Source organism: Mobula birostris, chromosome 13 (genome assembly GCF_030028105.1).
Source record: "Mobula birostris isolate sMobBir1 chromosome 13, sMobBir1.hap1, whole genome shotgun sequence".
Taxonomy (NCBI): Eukaryota; Metazoa; Chordata; class Chondrichthyes; order Myliobatiformes; family Myliobatidae; genus Mobula; species Mobula birostris.
This window is the reverse complement of record NC_092382.1, coordinates 108,317,315-108,324,860: the sequence shown is the minus strand read 5'-3', so window position 1 is coordinate 108,324,860 and position 7,546 is coordinate 108,317,315.

Genomic DNA, 7,546 nt, shown 5'->3' with positions numbered 1-7,546 from the left:
GCGATAAACCAAGTGAATTTGCAGGCTGGGTGGAAGTTAGAAGTAAAGTCAATGAAATTGACGAGCTCAGCATGGGCGCAGGAAGCAGCACCAATGTAGTCGTCAATGTCCGGAAGGAAAAGTTGGGGAGCAGTACCAGAATAGGTTTGGAGCACAGGATGTTCAACATAACCAACGAAGAGGCAGGCATAGCTGGGGCCCATGCGAGTTCCCATAGCTACACCGTTAGTCTGAAGAAAGTGGGAAGGGCCAAAAGAGAAGTTATTAAGTGTAAGAACCAGTTCTGCCAACCGGAGGAGGGTAGTGGTGTTGGGGAACTGGTGAGGTATATTATCTAGAATGTAGCGGAGGGCTATGACGCCTTCTTGATGGGGAATGCAGGGGTACAGGGATTGGACATCCATTGGGAAAATGAAGCGGTTGGACCGGAGAACTGGAAGTTATTGAAGAGGTGGAGGGCGTGGGATGTATCCTGGATGTAGGTGGGGAGGGACTGAACTATGGGTGATAAAATGGAATCCAGGTAGGCAGATACAAGTTTGGTGGGATAGGAGCAGGTAGAAACTATGGGTCTACCGAGACAGCCAGGCTTGTGGATCTTGGGGAGGATGTAAAACCAAGCGGTACGGGGTGTGGGAATTCAAGCAACACACATCAAAGTTGCTGGTGAACGCAGCAGGCCAGGTAGCATCTCCAGGAAGAGATGCAGTCGACGTTTCGGCCGAGACCCTTCGTCAGGACTAACTGAAGGAAGAGCTAGTAAGAGATTTGTAAGTGGAAGTGTTGGGGTAGATCCAATATGATAGCGGAAGACAGGATGGGGAGGGATGGAACCAAGAACTGGACAGTTAATTGGCAAAAGGGATATGAGAGGATCATTGTACAGGAGGACCAGTGAGACGTAAAAGGAGGAAGGGGCGTAAACCCAGAGGATGAATAAGGGGTATATTCAGAAGGACAGAGGAAGGAAAAGGAGAGAGTGAGAGAAAGAATGTGTGTATATAAATAAGTAACGGATGGGGTACGAGGGGGCGGGGAGGGTCATTAGCGGAAGTTTGAGAAGTCAGTGTTCATGGCATAAGGTTGGAGGCAACCAAGACTGAATATAAAGTGTTGTTCCTCCAACCTGAGTGTACCTTCATCTTTACAGTAGAGGAGGCCGTGGACAGACATATCAGAATGGGAATGGGATGTTGAATTAAAATGTGTGGTCACTGGGAGATCCTGCTTTCTCTGGCGGACAGAGCGTAGGTGATCAGCAAAGCGGTCTCCCAGTCTGCGTCGGGTCTCGCCAATATATAAAAGGCCACATCGGGAACACCGGACGCAGCATGTCACCCCAGCCGACTCACAGGTGAAGTGTTGCCTCACCTGGAAGGACTGCCTGGGGCCCTGAATAGTGGTGAGGGAGGAAGTGTAAGGGCATGTGTAGTATTTGTTCCGCTTACACGGATAAGTGCCAGGAGGGAGATCAGTGGGGAGGGATGGGGGGGGACGAATGGACAAGGGAGTCGCGTAGGGAGCGATCCCTGCGGAAAGCGGAGAGAGGTGGGGAAGGAAAGATGTGCTTAGTGATGGGATCCCGTTGGAGGTGGCGGAAGTTACGGATAATAATATGTTGGACCCGGAGGCTGGTGGGGTGGTAGGTGAGGACAAGGGGGAACCCTATTCCTAGTGGGGTGGCGGGAAGATGGAGTGAGAGCAGATGTGCATAAAATGGGAGAGATGCGTTTGAGAGCAGAGTTGACAGTGGAGGAAGGGAATCTCCTTTCTTTAAAAAAGGAGGACATCTCCCTCGTCCTGGAATGAAACTCCTCATCCTGAGAGCAGATGCGGTGGAGACGGAGGAATTGCGGAAGGGAATGGCATTTTTATTATGAGTTTTCTGTTTATTGTTTTATTTTGTGTTTACGATTCGCAAACTCATGTCGGAGAGGAAGCCACTGCTTGTAAATTGTTGAGTTTTCCGGCTCCGGTATCCTGATGGTACCGATGAGCACAGGACATTTCCCAGCTGGTGAGGGTCCTTTCAAATGTATGCTGTCTTCCCGAGGCATTCCGTCTTGAACATGTCATCGATGGATGGGAGGGTTGTACCCGTGATGGAGTTGATTCAGTCTAGAACATTCTGTAGTCCGTGGCGACCCTCTGCGTTGCAGCCTCCACACCACACGGCCATGCATCAAGTCAAAATGCTGTCCACCGTACAACCCGGGAAAAATACGAAGCTTCAATGAGAGCCCTCATCTCCTCACACTCCTAACGCAGTAATCCCTTTTGTAACGAGAGAGATATGAATGATGGTGAAGGCAATTGCCGAGTAAGGTCCAGAATACACTCCGACTCAGACTTGAAATAAACAAGAGGACAGTGAAGAAATCCAGAGACAAAATCACAAACAGTAGTACTCGAACTGGGTCTCCTACGGTTGAGCATTGAGTGCTCGGCTCGAGACCTTCATGCACAGACATTCCATGCATCAATGTTGACAGGCAATAATTTGCAGTCTGACCCTTAAAGGGAAGGTGGCAGCTAACAACACTATGGGGAATGCTGTGTTGCCTCCCAGGTGCCAGAGTACGGGATGTCTCGGATCGGGTCCAGAAAATTCTGAAGGGAGAGGGCGAGCAGCCAGCTCTCTTGGTACATGTTGGTACCAGTGACATCGATAGGAAAATGGAGGTGGTCCTGAAGAGAGATTTTCGGGAGTTAGGAAGGAAGCTGAGAAGCAGGACCTCCAGGGTAGTAAACTCGGGATTGCTACATGTGCCACATGCTAGCGAGGGCAAGAATAGTAGGATCAGGCAGATGAATGCGTGGCTGAGAGACTGGTGCAGGGGGCAGGGCTTCAGATTCGTGGATCATTGGGATCTCTACTGGGGGAAGTATGACCTGTTCAAAATGGACGGGTTACACCTGAACCCGAAGGCGATCAATATCCTGGTGGGAAACTTTAATAGAGCTGTTAGGGAAGGTTTAAACTAATTTGACAGGGGTATGGAACCGGAATGAAAGAGCAGAGCAGGGGGAAACAGAATTATATCTAACATAGTGAGCAGTGAAGATGTCAGGAAAGACAGACAGGCGTTTGGGCAAATTTGCAGCCATTGGGATAAATTGCGGTGCAATAAAGTTGCGGTGCAATCAAAGCAAAGGTACCGAGTACTGGTCTTAGGTGTTATACTTAAATGCACTCAGCATAAGGAATAAGGTGGATGATCTTTTGGTACAGTTACAGATTGGCAGGTATAATATTGTGGTCATCACTGAGACGCGGCTAAAGGATGCACGTCTCTGGTAGCTGACGTCCAATGATACACGGTGTATCAGAAGGATATGCATGTAGGCAGAGTGGGTGGCGTGGCTTTATTGGTAAGAAATGATATTAAATCATTAGAAAGAGGTCACCTAGGATCGGAGGGTGCAGAATCATATGGGTAGAGCTACGAAATCGCAGGGGTAAAAGGACACTGATGGCAGTTATATGCAGGCCTCCAAACAGCTGCAGTAATGTGGATTACAAAATGCAACAGGAAATAGGAAAGGCTTGTCAGAAGGGCAGTGTTATGATAATTGTGGGGAATTTAACATGCGAGTGGATGGGAAAATTAGGTCGGCACTGGATCTCAAGAGAGAGAATTTGTAGAATGACTGCGAGATGGATTTTTTAGAACAGCTTGTTGTTCAGCCCACTAGGGGATCGGCTGTACTGGTTGGATATTGTGCAGAGAGATTGAGGTGAAGGAACCGGTAGGAGGCAGTGATCATAAAATGATTGAGTTCATGAGAAGCTGAAATTCGATGTGTCGGTATTTCATAGAAACATGGAAATATAGAAAATAGGTGCAGGAGTAGGCCCTTCGGCCCTTCGAGCCTGCACCGCCATTTATTATGATCATGGCTGATCATCCAACTCAGAACCCCGTCCCAGCCTTCCCTCCATACCCCCTGATCCCGGTAGCCACAAGGGCCATATCTAACTCCCTCTTAAATATAACCAATGAACTGACCTCAACTGTTTCCTGTGGCAGAGAATTCCACAGATTCACCACTCTCTGTGTGAAGAAGTTTTTCCTAATCTGGGTCCTAAAATCTTCCCCTCTATCCTCAAACTGTGACCCCTTGTTCTGGACTTCCACAACATCGGGAACAATCTTCCTGCATCTAGCCTGTCCAATGCCTTTAGCATTTTATACGTTTCAAAAAGATCCCCCCTCAATCTTCTAAATTCCAACGAGTACAAGCCCAGTTCATCCAGTCTTTCTTCATATGAAAGTCCTGCCATCCCAGGAATCAATCTGGTGAACCTTCTTTGTACTCCCTCTATGGCAAGGATGTCTTTCCTCGGAGTGGGGGACCAAAACTGCACACAATACTCCAGGTGTGGTCCCACCAAGGCCTTGTATAACTGCAGTAGTACCTCCCTGCTCCTGTACTCGAATCCTCTCGCTATAAATGCCAGCATACCATTCGCCTTTTTCACTGCCTGCTGTACCTGCATGCCCACTTTCAATGACTGGTGTATAATGACACCCAGGTCTCGTTGCACCTCCCCTTTTCCTAATCGGCCACCATTCAGATAATAATCTGTTTTCCTATTTTTGCCACCAAAGTGGATAACTTCACACTTATCCACATTAAATTGCATCTGCCATGAATTTGCCCACTCACCCAACCTATCCAACTCACTCTGCATTCTCTTAGCATCCTCCTCACAGCTAACACTGCCACCGAGCTTCGTGTCATCCGCAAACTTGGAGATGCTGCATTTAATTCCCTCATCCAAGTCATTAATATATATTGGAAACAACTGGGGTCGCAGCACTGAGCCTTGCGGTACCCCACTAGTCACCGCCTGCCATTCTGAAAAGGTCCCGTTTATTCCCACTCTTTGCTTCCTGTCTGCTAACCAATTCTCCATCCACATCAATACCTTACCCCCAATACCGTGTGCTTTAAGTTTGCACACTAATCTCCTGTGTGGGACCTTGTCAAAAGCCTTTTGAAAATCCACATGTACCAGATCCACTGGTTATCCCCTATCCACTCTACTAGTTGCATCCTCAAAAAATTCTATGAGATTCGTCAGACATGATTTTTCTTTCACAAATCCATGTTGACTTTGTCCGGTGATTTCACCGCTTTCCAAATGTGCTGTTATCACATCTTTGATAACTGACTCCAGAAATTTCCCCACCACCAACGTTAGGCTAACCGGTCTATAATTCCCCGGTTTCTCTCTCCTTCATTTTTTAAAAAGTGGGGTTACATTAGCCACCCTCCAATCCTCAGGAACTAGTCCAGAATCTAACGAGTTTTGAAAAATGATCACTAATGCATCCACTATTTCTTGGGCTACTTCCTGAAGTACTCTAGGATGCAGACCATCTGGCCCTGGGGATTTATCTGCCTTCAATCCCTTCAATTTACCTAACACCACTTCCCTACTAACATGTATTTCGCTCTGTTCCTCCATCTCACTGGACCCTCTTTCCCCTACTATTTCTGGAAGATTATTTATGTCCTCCTTAGTGAAGACAGAACCAAAGTAATTATTCAATTGGTCTGCCATGTCCTTGGTCCTCAAAATCAATTCACCTGTTCCTGTCTGTAGGGGACCTACATTTATCTTTAACAGTCTTTTCCTTTTTACATATCTATAAAAGCTTTTACAGTCAGTTTTTATGTTCCCTGCCAGTTTTCTCTCATAATCCTTTTCCCCCTTCCTAAGTAATCCCTTTGTCCTCCTCTGCTGAACTTTGAATTTCTCCCAGTCCTCAGGTGAGACACTTTTTCTGGCTAATTTGTATGCTTCTTCTTTGGAATTGATACTATCCCTAATTCCTCTTGTCAGCCACGGGTGCACTACCTTCCTTGATTTATTCTTTTGCCAAACTGGGATGAACAATTGTTGTAGTTCATCCATGCAAACTTTAAATGCTTGCTATTGCATATCCACCGTCAATCCTTTAAGTGTCATTTGCCAGTCTATCTTAGCTAATTCACTTCTCATACCTTCAAAGTTACCCCTCTTTAAGTTCAATAGCTTTGTTTCTGAATTAACTATGTCACTCTCCATCTTAATGAAGAATTCCACCATATTATGGTCACTCTTACCCAAGGGGCCTCTCACGACAACATTGCTAATTAACCCTTCCTCATTGCTGAAAACCCAGTCCAGAATAGCCTGCTCTCTAGTTGGTTCCTCGACATGTTGGTTCAAAAAACCATCCCGCATACATTCCAAGAAATCCTCTTCCTCAGCACCTTTACCAATTTGGTTCACCCAATCTACATGTAGATTGATGTCACCCATTATAACTGCTGTTCCTTTATTGCACACATTTCTAATTTCCTGTTTAATACCATCTCCGACCTCACTACTACTGTTAGGTGGCCTGTACACAACTCCCACCAGCGTCTTCTGCCCCTTAGTGTTACGCAGCTCTACCCATATCGATTCCACGTCTTCCCGGCTTATGTCCTTCCTTTCTATTGCGTTAATCTCTTCTTTAACCAGCAACGCCACCCCACCTCCCCTTCCTTCATGTCTATCCTTCCTGAATATTGAATATCCCTGAACGTTGAGCTCGCATCCCTGGTCACCCTGGAGCCATGTCTCTGTGATCCCAGCTATATCATAATTATTAATAGCAATCTACACTTTCAATTCATCGACCTTATTACGAATGCTCCTTGCCTTGACACACAAAGCCTTCAGGCGCTCTTTTACAACTCTCTTAGCCCTTATAAAATTATGTTGAAAAGTGTCCCTTTTTAATACTTGCCCTGGATTTGTCGGCCTGCCACTTTTACTTTTCCCCTTACCACTTTTTGTTTCTGCCCTCACTTTACACCCCTCTGTCTCTCTGCACTCGTTTCCATCCCCCTGTTGTGAACTAACCTTCTCTCGCCTAGCCTCTTTAATTTGATTCCCACCCCCCAACCATTCTAGTTTAAAGTCACCTCAGTAGCCCTCACTAATCTTCCTGCCAGGGTATTGGTCCCCCTGGGATTCAAGTGTAGCCCGTCCTTTTTGTACAGGTCACGCCTGCGCCAAAAGAGGTCCCAATGATCCAAAAACTTGAATTCCTGCCCCCTGCTCCAATCCCTCAGCCACGCATTTATCCTCCACCTCATCGCATTCCTACTCTCACTGTCGCGTGGCACAGGCAGTAATCCCGAGATGACTACCTTTGAGGTCCTTTTTCTCAATTCCCTTCCTAGCTCGCTATATTCTCCTTTCAGGACCTCATCCCTTTTGCTACCTATGTCATTGGTACCTATATGTACCACGACCTCTGGCTCCTTCAGGATATCTTAAACACGATCAGAAATACCCCGGACCCTGGCACCAGGGAGGCAAACTACGATCCGGATCTCTGGACTGCGTCCACAGAATCGCCTATCTGACCCCCTTACTATCGAGTCCCCTATCACAACTGCCCTCCTCTTCCTTGCCCTACCCTTCTGAGCTACAGGGACAGACTCTGTGCCGGAGGCACGGCCACTGTCGCTTCCCCCGGGTAAGCTGTCCCCCGCAACA